The sequence below is a fragment of the Suncus etruscus genome, chromosome 11 (assembly GCF_024139225.1).
Source record: "Suncus etruscus isolate mSunEtr1 chromosome 11, mSunEtr1.pri.cur, whole genome shotgun sequence".
In the NCBI taxonomy this organism is placed as follows: Eukaryota; Metazoa; Chordata; class Mammalia; order Eulipotyphla; family Soricidae; genus Suncus; species Suncus etruscus.
The window spans coordinates 67,043,869-67,070,658 of NC_064858.1; the positions used below are offsets into that span (position 1 = coordinate 67,043,869).

A 26,790-nucleotide genomic window follows, 5' to 3' on the forward strand; every position below is an offset into this window, starting at 1 on the left:
AATTTAGTGGACCCCAGCATCACTGAGCTAACCCTAGCCAAGAATCCTTAAAAGTGTGCCTTTCTCAAACTGTAAGCACCAGTCAAAAACATGAGATCCCAGTCTGGGCTCTCCTAAGATTTCCCTACTAGCTTGAGAGCTCATGGCCTTTTGCTGGTCTGGATCAGAAAGACTTGGAAGCTACTTGATATCTCAAGTTTCAGTGCTGATACTGCACTGCTGATACTCAGGCTACCTACTCACAACATCACAGAGCTGAGAGCACTTATATTTGTGCTGGGTCCTGCTTCCCTTCAAGGCTCACACACTTTCCACTGCTGGTTTCCTGGAAGATCTTGAAAAAAAAAAATTCCACCCTTATTCTCTATGGCCACAAGGATCCTGTGAAGAAACCCAATGAACCAAGTTAACTTTACTTCCCTCAACTTCCTATTTTTCAAAATAGGAAAGCGTTTTTCAAAACGCTTAAAAATAGTAAGTGTTAATTCAGTGTTTTTACCCCCAGATAATCTTTCCCTAAGCCCAGAAGAGAAAATAAGCATCTTCCAGTGAGAGCACTAACTATAGGATTTGAATTTCATTCCTGTACTTTGTTTTCTTTCATAGAAGAACCATAAATAGCAAATGGATTTTGTTGCCCTCTGATATTTTTCATATTGTAAATTTTTGTCCCAGCTTGGGGACCATATCCAGAGGTACATAGAGCTTAGTCCTGGCACTGCTCAAAAAGATCACTCCTAATGGGGCTCAGAAGATCATATGGGGTGCAGGAATAGAACCTGAATCAGCCTTATGCAAAACATGTGCTCTATCTGCAGGACTATCTTTCCAGTCCCTTGCCTAGTGCTTAGGAAAAAAAATTATCCTAAATTTGAGAAAAAATTCTCCTATGGTCAAAAGTTCCATAACTTCCATACAATTGTCTCCTATATCACAGTTGTCATTACCAATCTGCACTCAATTTTAGTCTACATAAGCACAAGTCAGGTATCAGAGGTATTACAGGTTTGGTTCCAGAACACTGCATAATGCAAATATTGTATGACATGAGTCAAATAAATTATTTTTGGTTTTCCAGAGCTATAAAGTTAGGTCTACAGTATACCTTGATTTATCTAGCTCAGCCTCTCAAATAGAGGAAGAAACAAGGGAGGGCACCAGGATGAAACAGATATATGATCACTAATAGTAAGCTAGACAATGAGGAGACTACCTACTCTAGCAGCCCAGGGGGTGATGGTGGGGGATATGGGTTACAGAAAGAGAACAGGGATGGGGGAGGACAAACTTGGTGATGGGTATTCCCCTGATTCAATGTTAATATGTACCTAAAATACTACTGTGAAAGATATGTAAGCCATTATGATCAAAATAAAAATTTAAAAAAATAGGGCCCGGAGAGATAGCACAGCAGCATTTGCCTTGCAAGCAGCCAATCCAGGACCAAAGGTGGTTGGTTCGAATCTCAGTGTCCCATATGGTCCCCCGTACCTGCCAGGAGCTATTTCTGAGCAGACAGCCAGGAGTAACCCCTGAGCACTGCCAGGTGTGGCCCAAAAACCAAAAACCAAAAACCAAAAAAAAAAAAAAAAAATATATATATATATATATATAAAAGCATTCTGGGAGTAAAATAAAATAAAAGTAATGCTTCTGCTGGATAATACAGGTAATAGGGTGCTTGTCATGCAAATGTGATTAGTCCCAGTTTGAATCCCTAACAAGGGTCCACTAAGCACCTCTAGGAATCATCTTGAACACCAGCAAGTCCTTGAACACTACAAGCTCTCACCCCCACCAAAAAAAAAGAGATGATGTTCCCTACTGTGGTACTTAAGTAGAGAAAAAGAAGCAATCTCTGAAATTTCTCAGAGCACTCACAGATGATAGGATTTCTAACTGTCCATTTTAAGTCACTGCTATATTGCACTGCAAATCCTTACTTATATCTTAACTTCATTTCAAGTCTGGGTACATGGTACCAACATCAATGGGTTCCAGAAAACAAGAATGCATATCAGACCAGCAGGGTGTCAGAGCATAGGAACACACCAAAAGCAGAGACACAATGTGTTAAGTTTCAGACAGGCAAGAGCAAAACCTTAGGCATGTAGATGGCAGCTTTATGAGCAATGGTTAATAAAATATAACTCTGAACTCCTACCTGTATAGCTCATGAATAATTTTACTCCACAGGAACAGGAACCTGAGCTCAGAGAAGGAAGTGGTTCTAGTGTCTCCTCAGAAGCCATGATCCTTCTATCTAGAACCAGACAGGTTCCTTCACAGCTGTTAATAAACCAATAATCATAACCAGGCTGCATGCCAGACCCAGCAATAAATACTTCAGCCAGTATCTTCCTGAACAGTATTAGTACAATGTGAAGTAGGACTAAGAGAGCTCCACTTGGTCAGAATTGAGAAAGCAGACACAGGGAAGTTAATAAAGGTTATATCAAACAGCAACTGAAGAACAAAGATAAAATGCAACTGTCTCTGTCTGAAACTAAAACCACACATTTTTTTCTATCCCTTGCATCCTCAAGCAGAAACAAATATTCAATCCCTAACTGCCAGTGTGCAACTGAAGCCTCACCAAAGAAATAATATATACAAGCAAATTTGTATGAATTTGTATATGAATAAAATGTAAAAGAAAAAATCTGGCACAAATCATTTTTTAGATAAATGAATATTTCCTAAAGCTAAGGAAATGGTGCTTACTGAATGAAAATTTGACATTATTTATATGTTTAATTTTCCCCCACATGATGGAGATAACAGATTCTTCCTGGGAAGATTCTACAAATATAGGCATAGAACTTTAAGTAAAAGTGCTTCAAAAATGCTGACTACCGGTATATATGTTTACATCATAAATCAGGGGGAAGTGGTTTACTTTATATAAATTAGGTAACAAACCATAGAGACTTGACTAGTCTTTTTTCACTACTCCTGAGACCCAACTTTGGGCAGAAATAATGAATCAAATAATTCATAACTAGAAGAAGAAATGGGGAAAACACAGAAAATAATGTAAATTATCACCTTTTCCCCCTAATGTAATTTGCTTTTCTAGGAAGGTAATTTGCTTCAGGCTACTGAGGCAATCCAAAACTTGTTAAAAAAAATAATGTTTGGATATAGAATAGAAGAACCCAAAGATTTTAACAAGTATATGTTTACATAAATCACATTTTACAACTCCCAAATCTCTAAACTTTAGCCCTTAAGACACCCAGTTTTAACTCCAGAGCATTTTTACAATGCATTTACAGCTCACCAAGTACTTTATGGCCTGTTATCTTACAAAAGGGCAAGATGTCTCTTTTTTATCAAAACTTATAAACACTGTCAGTTTGTCTTTATATATACTGTTGTTTTTCACAATGCAAGATTTTCACATAGCTAATAGTCTTTATCAATCAAGTACTAGGATTTTGCCAGTCCTTGAACCAGAACTCAGTGCTTATGGTACCAGATGGATGGTAACTAACAGAATCAAGACTAAAGGTTACAAAATATCCTCTTCACAAAAGTGTTTTGATCGTTTTTGTGGGAAATTTTCCATAAACAACAAAGAAAGTATTCGAAATTTACAGCTAGATCTTATCACCCATGTTAAATTTTAGATGAGCCATTTGAAGAGTGGAAAGTTACTGTAAAATCTGATGAAGTGCTTTTTTTTTTAAATATCTTTTATTGTGTTCAAAGTGAATTACAAGTCTTTCACAGTAATATTTAAGGTACAAAGTGACAACAAATTAGAGCCAGTTGCTGGGATTCGAACCACCATCCGTCCTGGATCATCTACTTGCAAGGCAAATGTCCTACCAGTGTGCTATCTCTCTGGCCCAGACCACATTTTTTATATACACTGAAACTCCAGCACTCCAACCCACCCAATGCAATGAGCAATAGGGAAACTATAGAAGACATCATCATCTAAGGACATGGAGAAAAATCCTACAATATTTCCAAGTCCTCCAAAGTGCACAAACCCTAAAGATGAGGACTTAAAATTAGCATTTTATGTCTTAGCAATCAAGGAAGAAATAAAAACATTCCTAGAGATGAATGACAATAAAGAAACAAATTGCCAAAATCTAAGGGACACAACAAAAGCAGTAATTAGGGGGAAATTCATACCAATACAGGCCTATGCCAGTTAACAATAACAAATTCAAAAGCTTAAAGGGACAGCTTAAGTACTGGGAAAACCAGCAGCAAAGGAACCCAAACACAGGTAGAAGACAAGAAATAATAAAAACCAGAGCAGAAATAAACAACATGGAAACAAAGAAAATAATACAAAGAATCAATAAAACCAGGAACTGTTTTTTCAAAAGAATAAACAAGATAGACAAGACTATGGCAAGACTCACAAAGAAATAAAGAGAAAACACCCAAATAAATTGAATCACAAATAAAAGGGGGGAGATTACAACAGAACCTCAAGATATCCAAGATATTATGAGGGCTTATTATCAACAACTGTACTCACTTAAGCTAGAGAACCCAGAAGAAACTGACAGATTCCTGAAAGAAATATCATTACTGAGCTTAATAAAGAGAAAGTAGAAAACCTAAGCAAGTCAATCACATCTAAGGAAATTACAACAGAAACAAAGAAACTCCTCAATAATAAAAGTCTAGGACCAGATGGTTTTACAGGTAAATTCTACCAAACAGTCAGAGAATTACTACCATTGATCCTTGGGCTCTTCCAAAACATTGAAAAGACAGCAATCCTCCCTAATTCTTTTATGAGGCTAATATCATACTCATTCCCAAAGCTGACAAAGATACCACCAAGAAAGAAAACTACATACCAATCTCACTAACATGAGATGCAAAAATCCAAATGTAAACGTAGCCTCCTCCATCCTTTTTCTTTTTCTTTTTTTTTTCCTTTTTTCTTGTTTTGGTTATGCTTAGTACTAAATTCTAGTTGAAAAGTCTTGCTTGGGATAAAAGCTCAGGTCAAATCCAGGGCACAATGATTGTATACCTTGTCATTTTTACCCCCAAATGCACCAACAATATAATATGGTATCGTTCCTTTTTGCATAGGCACTCTTAAATGTGGAAATCTTATCTACTAGAGATAAGAACCCATAAATTTTATAATACAGGAGCAACTTCCACCCTGAATATTCATTATGAGTATTCAACTTATACCTCACGTGATAGGACATCATCTATCCTACCCAAAACCCGTATCCCAACTTTAGAACTGACACAGTTCCCTTCAGCATCACCAGGAATCATACTCCCCTCGGGGGATTCCCTAATACTGTTCTGGCACCAACTTGCGCCAGGGTAGATTCATAAGACATCCCGATGATGACGGAACAACAACCTACCTCATCACCTAATGGTAAGATGAAATTAGAAGACACTCTGTCCTTTGATCTGTGCAAATACCGAGATCACTGATTACAGAAGACTGACTATAACAACCATGACTGAGCAGAACTTCTGAAACTATATAGCAAGACTATATCCTAGACTTTTTCCTAGTATCTGTGCAAAAAACCAAGATCTCTAATTACAGAGGACTGACTTTGACAACTACAACTGAACACAGTTTCCTTGCACCATAAAGACAGACCTTGGGGTTTTACAATAAGCATGTCCGGAGCCTGTAGTTGGTCTCATGACAGTATGACTCAAGGGTGGAGGCACCAGTATCTCTTAGGCCAAGGGAATTTCCTTTCTAATTTCCACAATACTTACTATGCCTATGCAAAAACAAAACAAAACAACAACAACAACAAAAAAAAAACTTGCCACATCAGTTCCCCCATTTTTTTTTCTTTTTTTTTTTTATCTTTTTCTTTTCTCTTCTTTTAAATTTATATGTATAGCTTCTAGACAGGGCTCCTGCCTGATTTCTTTCTTTCTTTTTTTTAACAGAACCATAGAACATGAATCATCTTGTTCTGCTTCTATGTTTTCCTATAAACTAGAAAAAGAAAGTGAATAGTACCAAGGACAAAGCAGTAGTATCATGAGCACTGAGTAGATATAAAAAATGATCAGACTTAAATACTCAACCCAAAGTCAATGACAATAGAATCCAGAAATCCAAAGAGTACAATAAGCTATACACAAAAGGGAGCTGTTACACTAGCAGTCTAGGGAGCTAAGGGTGGAGGTTTGGGATGCATGTTGGGAAAAGGTAGAGGGAGGTCAACACTGGTGGTGAGAATTGCCCTAATTAACTGTCACTGTGTACCTTAAATATAAATGTGAAATACTTGTAATTCATATTGGTCTCAATAAAAATTATAAAAAAATATAGAATTTCAGAAAGGACTCTAGTAAGTTTAAATGAATAATTATATTTTATTCAAATTATCTTATTCATATGCGGTGGTGAGTATAAAGTATTCGGATTTTGTATTTTAATATATAACCATGCCTTCCAACTTCTCTCATATCAGTCAAATCTTAAATAATAAATATTGCTGTTGTACTGTCAAAATCCAAGAGAGTTTCACCTAATGTTTAATATTTCAAACAACCAAACTCTTCTGAAGGGCCTCTCACCTTTATCCCTGGATATAAATTCCCTGTTCCAGTCCTGTCAAATCCCACATATCTATGAATTAACACATTACTTCAAATATTGCTGAACAGCTTCCACTCACTTCATGCAACCCTGAATCCTTTTTCATGTAACCCTACATTCCTGTACTCTGTACTGCATCTGACCATGGTTTTTGAGATGTGCAGAGAAGACGACAATATACTTCCTAACTGAAAACTAACATGCATCAATAATGCAGGATTAAGTTGAGGGCCACAAGCATGAAGGGTATTTTTTTTAAAAATCATTATATTCCTTTGTCTTAGAGAGAAGCCTCTAACTACAGGACTTGTAATAATCAACATATCCAATGAGATCTTTAAGTATCACAGACTTTTCCTACGGTACGGTACAAAGAGCTCACTAGCTTCCTTGTCAGCTGACCAATGGAAAGTTAAGAAACTGAAAACCCCTCAATGTTGCTATGTGGAGACAATTTATATGAATAAACTAAAAGCCTTCAGGTACCTGCTGCAAATGGTAATATTTCAGAGATATATAGATCAAAAATTGCTATACACATAAAAGTAATCATACAAATCAAAAAGTATTTGTTTCAACTCAGAACCAACTGAAGAAAGAACATAGTGACAAATAATAGAAGACTCCTGACACAGCATTTCTCAAAGACATGAAGGTGTTTGTATGAAACCTAATAGACTCCCCTGGAGAATTACTTCAAACACATGTTCTTCAACTATGTTGAGAATAGCTTCCACTGACTTTTGGAAATTTATTTGTGTTAAAGTAAAGTTGGGGTCGGAGAGGTGGCACTAGAGGTAAGGCGTCTGTCTGCCTTGCAAGTGCTAGCCTAGGACAAACCGCAGTTCGATTTCCAGGTGTTTCATATAGTTCCTCCAAGACAGGGGCGATTTCTGAGCACATAGCCAAGAGTAACCCCTGAGCACCAAACAGGTGTGGCCCCCCAAAACACACACACACAAACAAAAAGTTAAGGCCTACTCCAAACCACAGGTCATGCCAAAATTAAAGAACATTTGGGGGCCAGAGAAATCGTACATTGGTCAAGGAGTTTACTATATAGTCCCCTGAAACACTGCCAGGATGGAGTCCATGATTCATGAGTGCATAGCCAGGAGAAACCCCTGGCCACTACTGGATATGCCCCACAACCAAAAAATAAAAACTAAAGAGAATACTTGAAGTATGGCAAGTACTTTGTTTAACTCTGGAAAATAGAATATTGTTTTTAGAAAAAAGAGCCCAGATAACAAAACACAAGCAGCTTAAAGTAGTTCCAAATTGGCAATGTTTTCATTAGTACCACTAATCTAAGATCCAAATTTTGTTCATGAGGTGAAGTGGGGGGCAAAACCTGGAGGCAAAGAGCCTAGTTACAGCCATTTGGATGTATCCTCTTAAATCAGTGTGATGCATGGATGGATGCATAGATGGGACATCTTGTGTGTACAAGATGTAGAACCATCATTTCCACTAGGTGGGAGATACCTTTACAAAAAAAAAGGAAAGAATAAAGTGCAAAAGAAATATAAGAAAAACCCAAAAATGCTATTTTATTCAACAGAATAGATAACTATGGACCAAAGCCAAATCTCTCCAGGCTCTCTGTTTCCTTTGTTTATCTCCAATCATTGTTCAGGATGATATGTTGATGCTAATTATTCAAAGGCAGGAAGAAAGTCTGTATTCCTAGGTCCCATGCTGGGACCAAATCTGGAAACAGTGCTACCTGCCAAAGCTGCATGCCACAGTAGTAAGGTGAATTTCTTGCACAGATTCTCTGGAAGATCATTGTTCCTTTGAATCCCCTCACACCTTCTCCCCACCCACACACACACACACTCTGTTGCCTCTTCCTCTGTAAAAATGAAAAAGGCCTTCTTGATTTCCACCCAAACTCAGCCAATCAAAGATGTCTCTTGTCCTTGGAAGTCTTTCATATACCTGATGTTTTCATAAAGCAAAAGTAGAAATTAATATTTATAAAATTATTTTTATTGTGATAAACAATTGAATTTTATTTTCATTTTGGCCACATCCCATGTTGTTCATAAATTACTCCTGCCTCTGTGTTCAAGGACTGTTCCTGGTAGTGTTCAGGGGACCATAGGTGGTATCAGGGATCAAATCAAGGTTGGCCACATGCAGAGCAAGTAGTCAGCACTGTCTTATATCTCCAATCGCAAATGTCTATTATGATTTAGTTGGGGATAGATGCTGGGTCACAGCACTGATACTAAGAAATCATTTCTGTCTCTGCACTGAGGAGCAAACCCAGCAACACTCTGAGGGCCACATGTAATGGTGGAGACCCAAACCAGGGCTGTTGTCTGAATGGCCACATGTAAGCAAGTATTCCATTTCCTGTACCCTCTCCACAGCTCAATTTTATATTCTAAGAACACTTACATGCCTGAGAAACACCAACATGTGTGTATCAGAGTTAACTTCAAGTGTTCCAATCAGATCTACTTCCATTAAAAATGACAGATACCAACTCAAACAACTTGCCAATAAATCTAGACCACTTCAGTGCTCACAGAGCAGAATGGTATTAAGACCAGATCATCAAGTTTCTGGAACATTTCCAATGCCTTGCTCTCCGAAAGAAAAACAATTCCTAGCCAACTCAGGATCCATTCTCATATAAACTAAATAGTACCCGGGGGCCAAAACTCAACTCTCAAGCAGAGAAAAAGTGCAGTGATACATACCTTGCATATGGCCAACCTGGGTTCAATCTCCAGCATCTCATATGGTCCCAGAACACAGAATCAAAAGGAAGCACTGAACAACAACAGATGTGGCCCAAAACCAAACATATTTTGGTTTTGAAAAGCTAAACTTTCAGTTCAAAATATTCCAGAAAAAATCTTGCAAGGATTCTCACTTGTCCAACACTGCGTGTGGTCTGGATGGTAAAGCCCTTAACCATCACATTTCAGGGGAGGTACATGAGCTCAGGATTGCTGCCAGAGAGAGAAAATAATGTGCTACCCACCATGATCCTCCACTAGTTCCTGTGTAAACAAATAAGGCCAACAAGGCACTGTGATCTCCTCCATACACCCACTCACCACCACCTCTGTCATCAAGCTCTGGCAATCAAGATTAATATATTTGTCTATCGCACTGATGAATGTGAAAATGTATTCCCATAAATAAATGCTGGTTGGAAACACAATAGCATAAGATGAATGTTGATTGTAACTTCGATTTACAGGTAACTTTGATGAGTGAAAGCTGTTCCTATATAGTACTTGGCAAATAATCATGCCTTAAAGCACACCTACTTCTAGGATACTTTCTAGAACTAATATCCATCCCCAAATATCCCTGTTCACACCAATAGAGAAGTTGTATGATATTTGAAGAAAATCAAACATGGAGAAAAAACTACCAGTTCCAGTCATGTTGATTCTAAGGGATATTTTTGCCCCCACATTCCTACATGATCCACTACTGCATGAACTGCCGGGCTGCAAGACTTTCTAACAGTGACTACTATCGTGAGTACAACCTAAAGATTTACTTTATAAAGTTCTTTTCTACACTTAAATTAGAGATCATATCTGTTATTTTTACCAAAAAATCATTAAAAGGGTTTGTTTTTATAAAGGTCTAGACATCTTATAAATATAAATCTGCAAAGCAGATCCTAGTAGTTCCTAGATTTTTATTTTGGTTTTCATGAGAATTTTCTGAAATAAGGCGATAAAGATACTGATGGAAAGTCAGTGATGAAATAATTGTTTCTAAAAGCCACTAAAAAGAGAGAAATTCATTTCAACAATGCAATTATTTGATTAATATTCTCTAAAATGCCTTAATTTCTGACTCCTTTAACCTGTAGCCAATAAACCAAAAGCAAATAGGAAATAGGATTAATAGGAGTAAATGTTACACCTCTTGGATATAGCTCATGAAGAAACAGGGAAATTTCAAGTTTCCTGATTCAGTAACATTCTATCCATCCCTTCAAAGATGGAACAGTAGGAATCTCAGAGACCTTTCTACCAACCTAAAACTGACCTACTGAGATTTCCTTGGGAATCTACTCAATGATGGCACTTAATAGTTTTTTTTTTAATTAATATAGTACAACTTGGTTTACCTGATTTCCCTAGGAGAGCCAAACAGTTTTATCACTGTAAGAAACCGACATTTGAAATCAATTAACTTTGGCATCAAAAACCAAAGTGCACTTAAAAAGATCTTAGAAATTTAAGCAGCTTTACATGTTAATCATTTGGGTTTCCCAGAGAATTTACAGCTTTGACAATCTCACATGAATGAATGACCTCAATTTCAGACATGTAAAGTTTTCATACCTAATTTTAAAGAAATGAGTGTTTGAAGAATCCTATTTATGGATTCTTTCTCAGTTCACACAGATGTGAAAAGCTGTTTCCTAGTCATATTTCTTCAGTTAAGAGTATTAAGCCAACATACTGACCAAGAAGAAAAGTTATTTTATAAGAAACCCCTGTTACAACAACACTGTATTTACTTTTAAACGTCAACTTCTCGCACAGTAAAGCCACAAATAAGGAAATCATTTAAAGAATGTTTACACATGGTCAGTCTTAACTTTTCTGAAAACTTCTTCCTTCATTAAAAAATATACTTTCTTTTCAACTAATATACTCCCATGATAATAGCAAAGCTATAGCAATAAATGATTTTCTCTTTGTTTATTTTTGATACTTTTTTTTAAAAGTAAAATTGGCGCAGTTAATCTATGAGGGTCATTGAACTCCTGAAGGAAAAAGGCAAGAATTATAACCAGGGAACCAACAGAACATCTATTATCTACACAATTGCTTCTTTACTAGAAAAGTCAAGAGATCAACAGGTTTATGCCTCTATCTTATTTGATTAAATAAGCAATGTTTATTCTATAAAGAAATGAAAAATCACTTAATATCACTTAAGGTATAGGTATAACCCAATCCCCCATTCTTCCTGTGTAACCTTACCTACAACAAAGACCTGTCCATTTCTGGGCAGGGTCTTTGGTAGTTAACAAAAAAATTTTGGCCTCAGGGGCAAAAGGGGATTTGCATGGATGGAGGATTGAGAAGTGGCAGGAGGAGAGATGGCTGAAAGACAAGTTAGAATGCAGGGCTGAATAAGGATCCAGCGTAAAATGGTTATGGTAGGCCACACATGTTGTCCAGGGCCTGAATAAAGATGATACACCCTGGGCCGGGCGGTGGCCCTGGAGGTAAGGTGCCTGCCTTGCCTGCGCTAACCTAGGACGGACCGCGGTTCGATCCCCCGGTTTCCCATATGGTCCCCCAAGCCAGGAGCGACTTCTGAGCGCATAGCCAGGAGTAACCCCTGAGCGTCACCGGGTGTGGCCCAAAAACCAAAAAAAAAAAAAAAAGATGATATACCCTGAAGCCTGCCTGTGTATTTTCTACCCGCCACTATTCTGATACCTGCTGACCTGCTGGCTGCAGGGGGCTGGAGGAGAAAGGCTTCCATCACCATCCACCACCATTCAAGCCCATCCAAAGGGTTTTAATGCAAGTACAAAAACCCAAAGTAGATGGCCATACCCTGGGTGTCTAATGAGATAACAAGACAATAAAAATGGGAGGTGGTACATATGGGAGCCTGGCACAGCTCAAGAAAGGCTAGAAACATGAGGGAACAGGCCTCTCTCTCTCTCTCTCTCTCTCTCTCTCTCTCTCTCTATATATATATATATATATATATATGTATATGTATATGTATATATATACATACATATACATATATATACATATACATATAGCTAACCATACCCCAAAATGTATTTACTGATGTTCTATGAAGCTCACCACTCTTACTTAAAGCAAAACCCTAAGTGGCTTTTTAGAATTCTCCACCCTTGTTGATCACTACTAAGATATATGATATTGTGGAATCAAATACTCCTGGTTCAAAATTAGTATGTTGGAGATTATAACTTATTTTTATGAGTTCTCAAGACCAACATACACCCCTCCAAAGAAAAGCAACCTAATCACTAGTATATAATCTTGAGAATAAACAGCTCAGACTCGTAATAAATTCAGGACACCCCCTGGCATGAGATTTTCTGTGACAAACTGAAGAGTGATTTTAAAGACAACAACCAAATAACTGACAGAACATAAGAGAGTGTATTTGCTTAATGACATTTGGGGGGAAAAATGTTCAAATTCATCAAAACTGTAGCCTGCAATTCAAATAAAATGCTATTTGTACCCAGTAAAATTTCAATAATCTTAAAAACAAAGAACTAATAATACTGATTAGAGTAAAGTATATATATCACAATGTTCCAGATACAGTAAAATTCAGTACCAGTACTGTAAATTTTTGTTCATTCCTTTAACACTGAAACTTTTTTTTTGTTTTTGTTTTTTTTGTGTGTGTGTGTGTCACACCCTGCAACGCTAAGGGGTTACTCCTGGCTCTACACTCAGAAATTGCTCCTGGCAGGCTCAGGGGACAATATGAGATGCCGGGATTTGAACCACCATCCTTCTGCATGCAAAGCAAATGCCCTACCTCCATGCTATCTTTCTGGCCCCAACACTGAAACTTTTAATTGGAAACATATAACTACCTAAGTATCAAAAACATATTTTGAAACCCCATACAATGTGCATGCTCAGAAATCCAAATGCTTTCTTGAGGGAAAAGAACATTTCATAAAGAATCATAGATGAACATGGATGGACATGGAAACTACTATGCTGAGTGAAATAAGTCAGAGGGAGAGAGATACACACAAAATAGTCTATGGGTTTTAAGAAAAATAAAAGACATTATTGTAATAATGCCCAGAGATGAGGGCCAGAAGGACTGGATCATGATATTAAGCTCACCTCAAGGAGGGGTGAGTGCAATTAGAATACTAACAACTACCATGACAATGTTAATGAGTGAGAGAAGTAGAATGCCTATGTTGAATACAGGCAGAGGGTGTGGTGGGGGTATATGAGGTGAATTGGTGGTGGTAATGTTGCAGTCCGTGAAGGGGGGGGTGGTGTTCTTTTGTGACCAAAACCCAACTACAGTCATGTTTGTAATCATGGTGTTTAAATAAAGATTAAAAAAAATTTTTTTAAAGAATCATAGGTGATTTCCAGCAGTTTCCAAACAACTTAGTAAATAATTTCCAACATTTTTATTACTTGGAAATATAAATCTGCACTTTAGAAACCTAGAATCACAAACTTTTCTGTCTTAGGCATCATATAATATTTTCCCAGAAATTTCGGAACAAAACAGTAACTTGTAATACATGCTCAGAGATGAGTGTGTCTATGGCTAGAGTGATAGTACAGTGGATAGAGCATTTGCGCTGCACACTGCCGACCTGAGTTCAGTCCCTGGCATCCTAAAAGGTCCCATGAGCCTGCCAAGAGTGATTTCTGAATGTAGAGCCAGAGTAACCTTTAATTGCTGCTGGGTATGACCCAAAAGTCAAAATTAAAAAAAAGAGAGAGAGAGAGAAAGATTAGTGTGTCAGTTTACAGTTGTCTGTATGAAAATTTTGATCTAGACCAAACCAGTTAATAACTAACAAAATCCTCATCCAAACATGAACTTATTCATCAGAACTATTCCTTAACTACTTATCAGCAGTCATCTTAAGATTTAGTCCAGAAGAAATAAGTAAAGTCAGTGCTCAAAGAATGCATAGGATGGTGGAACAAATATCTCTGAAGACAATCAATGGTGGAATTAGAAACTCCAAATCCTTACCTGAAATAAGAATATACTCAACAGACAAGATATACAGAGTCAATGGATTGTTAATAATTATTATCTCATAGGATTAATAATAGCAGTAATTATTCCACGTGATTATCATAAAAATTAAATGAGGTAATTCACAGAATGCAGCTTGCCCTCAGTTAAAATAAAATCTATATCTGGCTGGGGCATAGGGTTTGGGTCCCTGCTTTGCATGTGGCCAACCCAGCTTCCATCCCTGGTAGCTCATATGGTCCCATGAACCCTATCAGAAGTGATCCCTGAAGCACAGGGCCAGGAGTAATCTCTGAGTACCACTGGTGTATGGCTCAAAAACCAATCAAAAACCTATAATTATCAGCTATTTTTACATAATAAATATCAGCACAATAATTTCTGATGATCATCTTTGGGGGTACTGATAAGAAGTTAAGGACAGGGCCTGGAGAGATAGCACAGTGACGTTTGCCTTGCAAGCAGCCGATCCAGGACCAAAGGTGGTTGGTTCGAATCCTGTAGTCCCATATGGTCCCCTGTGCCAGCCAGGAGCTATTTTTGAGCAGACAGCCAGGAGTAACCCCTGAGCACCGCCGGGTGTGGCCCAAAAAAAAAAAAAAAAAAAGAAGTGAAGGACAAAAACCGGCAATGGGGTCTTAGAAGCTTCGGAGAAATCTTATTTCTGGTCATCTCTGAGAAATGGAAAGATATCAAGGCCCATCTCATTTCTTCATCTTAACGAAGCTTGCTGGACTCATAGAAGTGTACCAGACTGAGTCTGCATCCTACTAAGTATAATCGATGTTCTTCATTTACAAAATAACAATTTTAACATTTAGAACTCAGGATATCTAACATGATATAAAACACTGTAAGTATTTCAGTAGACATTTCAGTGAAGCAATAAGAGCACTTGCTTAGCATATGTCCTGGCTAGTTCAATCCCTAGTAATATTATATGGTCCATTAAGAATCATGGGGACCTCACATAAAAGGTCCTGAGCACTGAAGGGAATTTCTGGGTAATTCCTAGACCTATTGGGTCTGAACATTACTGCACCCTTGGGTTATTATTGCCTTAAAATTTAAACTGCCCAGTTAGCTGAGAATCACAGAGGGGGTCTCCAGGCCTCCTGAGCACCACTTGAAAAGCACATCTCCCTCTCCCTCAAGAAAGGCAGCACCTCTTAGAGTGTTCATGTAAATAGGATCAAAGGGAAGGCAAAAGGTGTAAGTGATGTAGGAATCCAACTCCTCAGTAGGGCATACATTCAGTCACTTAATGAGACCCTAAGTGTGATCTCCAGTACTGACAAAATACAGAAAAATTTGGGAAAAAGGAAAAGTCTATAAATGTAAAGCATGTCCTCACTCATATCACAAATCCTCTACTATGTTTGTCCTGTGAAAATTCATTTTTTTGATAATTATTCCTTCTTGTCTTCTTTCAAGACAGCTTTAAGATGAATGGTTCTTACCACTTAGCACAATCTGAGTCCTCTGCCTTGAACTCTGGCCTCAAACCACTCAAGCAAACAAGCATGATGTAAAGAGATCAGAAGAACTTGAGCTCATCTGAGCCAAAAGAAATCAAGACTTGAGATTCTTTGTGTCATTCTTGAACCTTGGGTCAAAAGTTTAGTGTGGCATGAAACAAGCAGCGAGTGTACAAACAAGCTATTCTCATAGATCTTCACTCGTGTGAAACAGGCCAAGTGGTAGAATCATGATAACTGAAACACACATATCCAAGTGCTAGTTGCCTGGGCCAAGAAGATAGCTTAAAGCAGTTTTTTATTTGGGAGGATTTAATAGGAGGGGCCAACTGGCAGTGTTCAGGGCTTCCTTCTAGCTCATAGATCATTCCTAGAAGGGCTTGGGGGAACAGATAAGGTGCCAAGGATGGAACATGGGACCAATGGGTATATTGCAACTGACCTACCTGCGGTATTATTTCTAGGACAGATGGCATCATTTCTCAACCTTTTTCTGATGGTGACCATCTTCCAGTCTTGTTCCCTTCCTCTGTCTATCCATTTTACCAGGTAGCTCCCCTAGCTTCCTGTCCCCATGTATGCAATTTTCATCTGTAGCCCCCTTAGAATACCAGAAGTATATAGTAGGTCATAGGGGCACTGACTGAGAAATGCTACCAATAGAACTGGAGTGCATGCAAGCACTCACAGGTGCATGTGCGTGCACACACACACAGTGCACACAAAGCCTTGCATCTCATTCCCTACACCTCATCACCTTTGAAGCACCACTGGGTGAGACCTGGTGGACCCCACACCAATATTTGATCATCACCCATCTTGAGGTTGGGATTTAATTCTCTCACTCCCAGTACACAAATAGGTAGTTGTTTTTAAAGGAAAAGTAACTTCAATGCAATAGAAGGCAGAGAGACTCTGCAGTAATCGGGATCCAGGGCAGGAAGGGATTACTAAAGTAGAGAGCCCAAAGCAGCCACTAAAGTGGCTCTTCCCAGATTTGCTGTAAAATAAGAATGAAATGAACCTCTCTGGGGATTCCATGTCTTGAATTCAAGTCACCAATGTTTAGCAAAAAGGCACCCTTGTTCATCAAAGCTGAATATATCACTTGACCATCACCAAAAACAAAAACCACTATTATTAAAGGCCACCTGTACCATGTTGATATGTAAGAACTTTTACAACAAATAAAAATCACTTAATCCAGGGTTTTTGACCTTTGACTTTTAAGAATAAAAATTAAAAGGCATGGGGGCCGAGAGATAGCACAGCGGTAGTGCATTTGCCTTGCATGCAGCCAACCCAGGACAGAAAGTGGTTCGGATCCCAGCATCCCATATGGTACCCAGAGCCTGCCAGGAGCAATTTCTGAGCGAGCTCAGAGCCAGGAGTAGCCCCTGAGTGCCACAGGGTATGACCCCCTCCCCCCAAAAAAAGGAAGGTAGGGCTAGAGTGATAGCACAACAGTAGGGCATTTGTATAGCACGCAGCTGACCGGGGACCAATCCAAATTCAAGTTCAATCACTGCCATTCCATATGGTCCCTCAAGCCTGCCAGGAGCAATTTATGAGAGCACAGCCAGCAGTAACCCCTGAGCACCATCTGGTGTGCCCCCCTCATCCCCCAAAAAAGAGAAAGGCCACCGAAATCCACTCACTTCACTCACTGAGTTAGTCCCATATGACAGGCATAAAAACAACACCATGAGTCCCATCTTGCATGTGAAAAAGCAGGCTTACATAAGGAGCCCACAATGTTGCGACTAGGAAGTCAATAGGTTAGGATCTGATGCTCCGAATCCTTTGTCCTGTCCAACTACTTACCAGAATAAAGGTAGGGCCTCAGTCCTACTAATACTGGTATGGCCAAAGAGAGTTTCAACTTAAAAAAAATCTCTGACCAGAGTTTATTTATGAAACAACTATAAAATCCCTTTTAACACTTATTCTTTAACATTTAACACTTACTCTTTCCCTTATATAAAACCTAGATTTAATTTTCTTGCATTACTCAAAACTGGTTTTAATAATTATATTCAAACTGATAACCAAATTGGATGATTTAAGAAACACCCTAAAGTTATTTGGAAATGATATCATCTTAGCCTTCAAATGTCAAAGAGCTGCTATCACTAAATTTGTTTATAGTAAAAATGGAACTCCAGGGGCCAAAAAAAGATTGCTTATCTTAAGCATGGCCTACCTGAGTTATATCACTAATACTTCACATGGTATCAAGCATTTGCCAAGAAAAAACCCTATACAGAGCGAAGTGTCCCCCCCCCCAAAAAAAAACAGACAAATATGTCTTCTTATTGTACTTTAAACAGCAGCATTACTGAAAAAACTTGGTCACAGGTCAGACAGAAAGGATTAAATTTCCACTGAGCTTGCCAATTTACTGATACTGGCCAGCATACACAGAAATAAAATTTTGCTTTCAAATTTTCATGTAAAAGATATAACACCAAGGCCTACGAGACAGTGCAGTGGGTAAGACACTAGCTTTGCATATACCCTGCCGAATTTTAACCTTGATATTGAATAAGGTCCTCCCGCCTTTGCCAAGAATGACTCCTAAGCATACAGATAGAGTATGCCCTGAGAACTTCTGAATGTGGCCTAGTTATAATAAATACTAATATTATTATATTATATATTATTATATTATATTGATTACAATATCATAATAATTAATAAAAGTAGTAATACTCTCTAGGAAGAATCTCAAAGTGCTGGGCACATCTTGGCATGTAGAAATTCTGACACTTTGATTCCCCCATACAGAATTGATAGGGATCACATCCAATAAGGAAGTCTCAAAGCACCAGTGGGATTAGCTGCAATGACTCAAGCATCACTTTACCAAACCTAACCACTGCAAACAGTGAACAGTTGGATTGCACTGACAGACCAAGCAACTATCATCAGCAATGGCCTTTTGGACTCAAGAGACTGCTTGGGCAGCTCCTCAAGTAGTAACATAACTTTCCTCAAGTTAATTATTTTCTTAGCATTTGCAATTATTTATTTTATTTGAGTGTGAGGGGAGGCTTCCTAAGCTGAGAAATTGCCATTAACTGACTTGTTTTGTTTTGTTTATTTTTTGAACTTTGGTTTCTCAAGTTCCTTATATACCATAGTGACAAAGAAAACAACAGCAGCCCTTGAATCCAACTCCAGTCCCAAATCAAACACTAACTAGCTTTAAAAACCCAAATAAGGGGAAAGAGTGATAGCACAGCAAAGAGGCCTTATACACAGTGGACCCAGGTTGGATCCCCAGCATCAGATAAGGTACTCCAAGCACTGTCAGGAGTAATTTCGGAGCACAGTTCCGGGAATAACCCCTGAACAACTCAGGGGAAGGCCCAAAAAACAAAAATAAATAATAAAATAAAATTCTAAAATAAAATCAAAATTTCTCTGGGCTTCATTTTCACACATGCAAAATAAAGAAATTGATGAAAGATAAAAATCATTTTGGTTCATGTTATTCAACGCCCCCCCCCACACTTCTGATTCAAAAAGTTGAAATTGGTCTATTCAAAGAGCTCTCCGTATGGAAGAAATGACCACTCGTTCTACCAGGATCTACTGTTCCATCATAAATTCTGACCCACGTAGAGGCTGGGAGCCCCAATTATTGATTCACAGCTCTGGGGTCTGAAACTCAAGTTTGATTCCCTTAAACTGTGTGCTCAAACAAAGCACTGCCCACTGTGGTACAGACAAACATTGACCTCTAATCTGGAGTCAAGTTCTCTAGGAGATTTGTTGAGGTTTGATTCCTACCAAGCTCCCAGACCGGAAAGGCAGTTTCCAACCCCCTGCTTAACATTTCAAAAGAAGAGGTTAGGGAAATAGGAAGTTGGAGGCAGGGTTACAGTTAGAGATCTGAGTTTTTCCCATTTAGAAAAAAAAAAGAAAGAAAGAAAGGAGGGGCCGGAGAAATAGTAGAGCAGTAGGGCATTTGCCTTGCACACAACCAACCCAGGACAGACCTGCGTTTGACTCCCAGCATCCCATATGCTCACTCCCTCCTAGCCTGCCAGGAGCGATATCTGAGTGTAGGACCTGGAGTATCCCCTGAGTGCTGAAGAACCAAGAAGCAAACAAAACAAAACAAAAATTAAAATGGAAGTCATTAGGTAGAGGAAAAGGGAAAAATTTTTAATATACATACAATTCTGGGTTATTGCAAAGATTCTCCTGTGTCCTCTTTTTCTAACAACTATAAACCCTCTTTGTACCATCAGGAGAAACTGCTAATACAAAGGAAGGATTATGTATAAGAACTCTTAAAAGTACTCCTTAATGGGTTTAGTAGCAGAGTAAGACAGGTAAACAATGCTGCTTCCAGCCAGGGCCAATGAGTATTACAATTTAGAATCAGCATCTTTGGGGGGGGGGGGTTTACACCCGGCAGCGCTCCTGGGTTAGTCCTGGCTCTACGCTCAGAAATTGCTCCTGACAGGCTCGGAGGACCATATGGGATGACAGGATTCGAACTACCATCCTTCTGCTTGCAAGGCAAACGCCTTACCCTCACGCTATTTCTCCGGCCCCAGAATCAGCATCTTGACCAGTGTCCACAGGCCAACCAGAGTGCTGGTATACAAAACTGGACAAAAGAAACAAATAATTCTGCCACAGTTCCTAATACAGAAGAGGCTGAAGCACTCCGCAGTAACTCAAATTTAAAACAGAGAAGGGGGCTGGCTGCAGAAATCTGTGTTCTATTCCTATCAACTCCAAATAAGGCACTGAATGATTCTTCAATCAAATAATTCTTAGCAGTTTTGCGGTTGCTCTGCATTCTCCTAACAAGATGGTATTTTTCTTCACAAAGTGTAAATAATCTCCCAACAGCAGGCTGATATGACATCCGCACAAAGGTCATTAATTTCCATCTTCTCCTAGGATCTACTTAAAGTGATGATTGCTCACAGCTCTTATGCATCATTGGACAATGTTTACTGGTAATAAGCATTTGAGGCTACACAAGAGCAACTTCAAAAGTAAGTGAAATTAGCTAAATACACCTCACAATAAGGTGGTATTTACAACTGACTCACACAGATTATGAAATTTCACTTAGGATACATTTTTTTGTTTCCATCAATACATTTCAAACACTATTATAGGCATCACTTCCTGAAATGTCCCTCAGTTCATTTACCTTTCTCGTATAGCAAAGGGACTTGGAACATTCTCTGAATTAGTCACCATTTCAGCTATGACAAAAGATTTCTACAACTATTGTCTGTCCATCTCCACAACAGCCAGATAAGACTTATTCATCATGTACTGCCTGGCATGATCAGTTTTAATTTGGGGTTGCCTGAACTCTACATGAGGAAGGAAATAAATGAAAGGCACGCAAGCATGCACATACGCACATGCACACAAATGCACACACACAAAAAGAAACTCTTAATGGTCTTTCAAGCAGCTCATGGGTTCCCTAGACTTCCTTCTTTGCATCTTGCAGTAAAACAAGGATTTATATTGGGAGTAGTCTATCCATCTACTACTTATGATTTAATACACAATTACAGTATCTTTTGTATAATACCATCTTGACCACCAAAGGAGAACCAAATAAGAATTCCCCTACCTGGATGTTATTACCTGAGAGAAACATAAGAGAAAGTGTTTTTTGACTAGGGCTTCGAAGGAAGAGTGAACTGTCACTGAGTATTCTGGGTGTTGAGCTGCTGGTATCAAATTTAGCACTCACTCAAGTGCCCTCTGTCTCCAGACACCTGGCAGACAGGGCTGACCATGGGTCACTAGTTGGAACCTGAGTTCTGAACAAGCTGGGATGCCATTTTGTAAATGCTTCTCAGGTTCTGAGCAGGGAGAGATGCCATTTTGTAAGGATCACATGGTGTAAACCTCCTGCTAATTCTTGACAAGCCTATTTCCATTACCCCGCTCCAAGCTACCTGGTCATACCAGGTAATCTATCAGGGAAGGACAAGAAAGCAGTAGGAAGGTACTCCTAGATAATAGCCAATCATTTTAAGGATCATCATAAAGCTGGAACCTCCCTATATCCTTTCCCTATGTAATCTTCTTCATGACCTTGGGCGGGGTTCATCTCCTTCCTGACTGGCCAGTGTGGGGGTCTTGTTGGCAGATAGATTAAAGTATTAAACTTTATTCCAGTTGTGTGGTCTCATCCTTCTACTCCAAACCCAAACAACTCTCCTCATGAGAGTAAATAAATGAACTATAAATAAACGGCACATTCAAATGTGAACAAACCCAATATTACTGAGATACATTTTTTTAAATCTTTATTTAAGCACCTTGATTCCAGACATGATTGTAGTAGGGTTTCAGTCATATAAAGAACATCCCCCCTTCACCAGTGCAACATTCCCAATCACCAATGCCCTCAATCTCCCTCCTCCCTTCACCCCCACCTGTATTCCAGACAGGCATTCTACTTCTCTCACTCATTGTCACCATAGATGTCAGTGTAGTTATTTCTCTAACTGCATTCACCATTCTTTGTGGTGACCTTCATATTGTGAGCCAGTCCTTCCAGCCCTCATCTCTATTGTCTCTGGGCATTATTAAAATAATGTCTTTTATTTTTCTTAAAATCCATAGATGAGTGAGACTTTTGTGTCTATCTCTCTCCCTCTGACATTTTTTACTCAGGATAATAGAATCCATGTACATCCATGTATAGAAAAATTTCATGACCATGAGATACATTTTTAAATTTTTTTCTCTTTTGTTTTTGAGCCACACCCAATGACGGGCATGGGTTACTCCTGACTCTGTACTCAGAAATCACTCCTGGCAGGCTCAGAGAACCAAATAGGATGTATAGGATGCCAGTGATCAAACTCAGGTCTGTGTTGGGTTGGCCAAACAAAAAAGCCCTACCACTGTGCTATTGCTCTGGCCCTAAGATACAGACTTTTATTTCATTGTAAAAACCTGGCAACTGTAATAATCAATGAAAACCTTGGCACTCCCACTCCATCCTCTCTATGCTTAGACCGTGGGGAAACCACTCAGAAGTGGAGCTCTCACTAAGACCAATCAAGCACTCTGCGGGAGAATACAAGTCCATATGGTCAGGATGAAGGTGGAGAGAAGTGACTGTTGTATGAGCTTTTATGTTGTATGAGCTTTTAGAATCCTAAACAGTTACCTTCATCTTCTAAAATGCGTGGCCTGACAAACATAGGCTCTCATTTGTTTCAAGTCTCCAGAGCAAGTTCCAGTTATTTGAAAACAAAGCATTTCCATGTTATTATACTTGACACATTCTCTTTGATATGTTTAAAGCTTCAATTTCAGAATGCCATATCTGCTGTTTCTCTCAATGGCACAAGTTCTAAATACCTTTAGCAGATTAGTTGCCATTAGTCAATCATGCTCCAAGTTTCATATTTAAGTAGCATGTAATGTGAGCTTTTTTTTTCTCCAGATAAAAACTATCTACCTGAAAAGATTATGGGGGAAAATTTGGAAAATTAGAGCAAATGGGAAGCAGAAAAAATGTCAAACACCTGAATTAGTGGAAGTGCATTACAGATTAGGAAATTACATTTTCAATTATATGTGTTATAATCTTACCAGCATTAAAAGGGCAGATTAGCAAGAGGTAGAGCTATCAGAAAGGCAACTCTGGAACAAATAGGGCTTGTTTATTATAAAATTATAAAATAGGGAGAATCTAAACAGGCAAAGCAAAAGGATGTTCACACAACTGGAGCATTAATGTCTATGCATCTTTGTTTACATTATGTTAACAGTAATGAACACAGAAGTTTTGTGAAATCCAAGAAAGTAATTATAAATGCTAGAAAAAAATGCAAACACGAAGTAGAGATGAGCATATCAACAAATATGCTGCTCAATGAAAGACATCTCAGCATAACTTGGTCTGATTACAAAATATTAGAATACATGAGAATCCCAAAGGGATTATAGGCCCCATCTTCTCCAGCATCACTCTCTACCCCCCAAAAGTCAAAATGACCACAAAGGGGAGCAGGTAGGAAGGTCAACCCTGAAGTCTCCTATTTTAAGGATATAACTACATCAGACCAAGTTTCTTCAAGTTTAAGTTTCTCCTATTTGCCTAGGTTGTGTTTCCCTACACCATATGCAAGAAGTAAGGAGGCCTCATCAGTTAGTAGAGAAATCGAAAAGTTCTTGTTTTTCTTGTGTTTTTCTGAGCTAAGATTGAGTAAGAGTCAAATATCAACTACCAAAAAATAAAATCCTAAAAATTAATGGCGCCCCTCTTGACAGAGAACTCAAATAAACAACTTCTATATTTGAAAAGCATGTCCCTGGATATTAAAGCAAGACTTTGGCAGAGGCGTCAAATGGCAAATATCAGATAGTCAGAGAGATGAAAACCTAAATGTGAATTTCTAAGTCAGAATCCCAGAAGTCTTTCACTCCTTGCGAGTGTGTAACAGACTGAGGCCAGTGAGGGAAATCTCACACCTCCATCTCATGAGAGAGAAACTTTCCTCAAGGACACACTAAAAGCTCTGAAAGTTTGCTTAAATCTTACAGATATTCTTCATATTCTCCTCCAGCCTTGCACGCAGGCAGACACAGACATGCAGACACACACACACACACACACACACACACACACACACACACCTCCTCTCTTTCTCTCTCTCTCTTTCTCTCGCTCCTCTTCTCTCCCTCCTCCCCCCCTTCATTTTCTCCACTGCCAGGGCCTAAGGTCTCTGGGGAGGGGGGGCAGATGGTAACCCTAGTCTCCCTGGAGGTCTAGGGAGAGGGGCAAGCAGGGGTTGGGGCAGTGAAGAGAGAGTTTGAGGGGAGGGAAGTAACCAGGCAAGGAAGGGGCTGAGAAGGGAGGGTGCCTCAGGGACCCTCAGCTCAGCTGCTGAGGCTGCCCCTCTGGGTGTGGGGCAGGGTCTGGGATTGGTAGGTGGGGAGACTAGGGGCCTGGCGAGCCTCTTATACAAGAGACCCCGGTGGGGGTAGTGGGGAGGGGGGTCCCGGAAAGCAGAGGGAAGGCCAAAAAACATGCCCTGAACTGCCATGGAATGAAGTGTCCTGTTTGAAATCAAAGAGAAAACAAGTCTCAGCATTGGAAGTTCCCAAGAGGAAGAGCCAGTGGACACCCAGCTGATGTGCTCGGACAAAATACTTCTGGCTGAGGGTGTCGCTGGGTCTGAGAAGGGGTGGGGGGCTCAGCGGCAGCGGCTGCTGCTGCTTCCAGGGTGGCCTGCTCCCTGACAACTCTATCAATTCCCTGACACTAGGACAATCGCCACAACCTTACCAGGTTATCTGCCAGGTTAGATATCTGCCATATCTACTACTCAGAGCCGAAGAAGCATGAGCAGGCCTGTAATGAGTTCACGACCCATGTTATGAACCTGTTGAGGGAGCAGAACTGAACAAAGCTGGTGGCATCCCAGGAGATGGGGCGCTTGGTGAGCATCATCCATCAGAAGTTCAGAGCCATCCAGATGCAGCTCAATCAAAGCACCTGCGAGGCTATCCTGATCCTGCATTCCCTGCTTCCTAGATGCCAGGCGAAAATGCCATAACATCAGCAAACAGGCCACTGAAGTCCTTAATGACTATTTCCACTCCTACTGAGTTACCCATATCCTAGTGCAATGAGGAGACTAAGCAAGAGCTTGCCAAGAAATGTGAAATCACTGTATCTCAGGCAACAAGTGGATTCGCTGAAAGAAAAATATTGGAAAGTTCCAAGAGAGGGCAAACATCTATGTCGTCAAGACGGCCCAGGGAGACCACAGCCACACCAGCTCCCTGACACCTCCTCCTTTTGCAGGTGTTATCTCCAATACTCCATGGGGGCAGGAGGCTACTGGGATAATCTCAGGGAAGGCTAGATATACTGCCCTTGGAAAATGAGGACAAATGGCAGCTGGCAGGAGGCAGAGAGCCTATTCTCAGAGACATCCCCAATAGAGGGACCGGGGAGCGTGCATTCTGACACTTCCAACTGAACTCGCCTTTCAGGGCCACAGGCTGGGGTCTCACCTGGCGACTCAAGGAGGACTCAAGCATCCAGAAGACAAGCCTCAAACACAGAAGCACAAGACTAGAGGCAATGGAGTCATCTCCTCCCTGCCCAGAACCTCAGTGCTGGGGATGCTGACTACATGGCAGGGAGAGTGAGGTTCATAGGGGAGAGTGGAGTCTTTCTCCCACTAATCTCCGTTTTTTCTCTTCACCTCTCCCACACAAAATTCTGTCCCAGAATTCTGTTTTCAGGTCCTTCTTCTTTCTCATATATACAATATATACAATATATTATTGTATCTGGGCTCCCCTACCTCATTGGGATATCTGTGCCTTGCCTACAAGAGATACCAAAAATGGGGACACAACTTCTGAACAGAGGACGCCACCCCCACCCCCGTGTCTCCCCAACCTCTGCCTGGCTTTATTACCTCATAAACAGCTCATCTTAAACCAATAAAATTGCTCGGTAGACTAGAGTGTCTGGCTCAGATATTTACCTCGGCGGGAGTTTTTGCTACTTTCAGGAATTGTTGAATGAGCTTTGGGGTTGTTGACTGGGCCTTTTTTTTTTAAGGAGAGAAAATGAAACCCTGGAATCAATCTGTACTTTCTTTTTTTCTTGTTGGTTCTTAATTTAGTTTGGGGAAGTAGAATTTTTTATAAATATGTTAATTCTTTTTAATTTTTTGTTTTCCTATATCATAGGTGATAGTCAAAGGGGTCGGAGAGAAAGTGAAACACATAGAACTGGTAAAGAGACCCACCTGGCTCCAGTCCTGACCATCAGAAAATAGATTTAGCTAGTACCAAGCTCAAATATGCATTTGAGTACTTATGTCTGTATCTCTGCCAGAAATGAGATTTCTTTCAGTCCAAAATCGAGAGGAGGGAGATTGCAAAAGCCAGGTGTAGAGGTAAGAAAAAATGACCATTGAGGCCGGAGAGATAGCATGGAGGTAG

The 26,790-nt window shown here is 39.6% G+C and overlaps 1 protein-coding gene and 1 pseudogene across 1 annotated transcript in view; one reads left to right on the top strand and one right to left on the bottom strand.

The window, feature by feature from the left end:
• Positions 1-25,716, top strand: part of LOC126022884 (pre-B-cell leukemia transcription factor 2-like) — a 29,689-nt pseudogene extending 3,973 nt beyond the window's left edge.
• Positions 1-26,790, bottom strand: part of TMTC2 (transmembrane O-mannosyltransferase targeting cadherins 2) — a 587,133-nt gene that overhangs the window by 483,428 nt on the left and 76,915 nt on the right. The window lies entirely within an intron of this gene.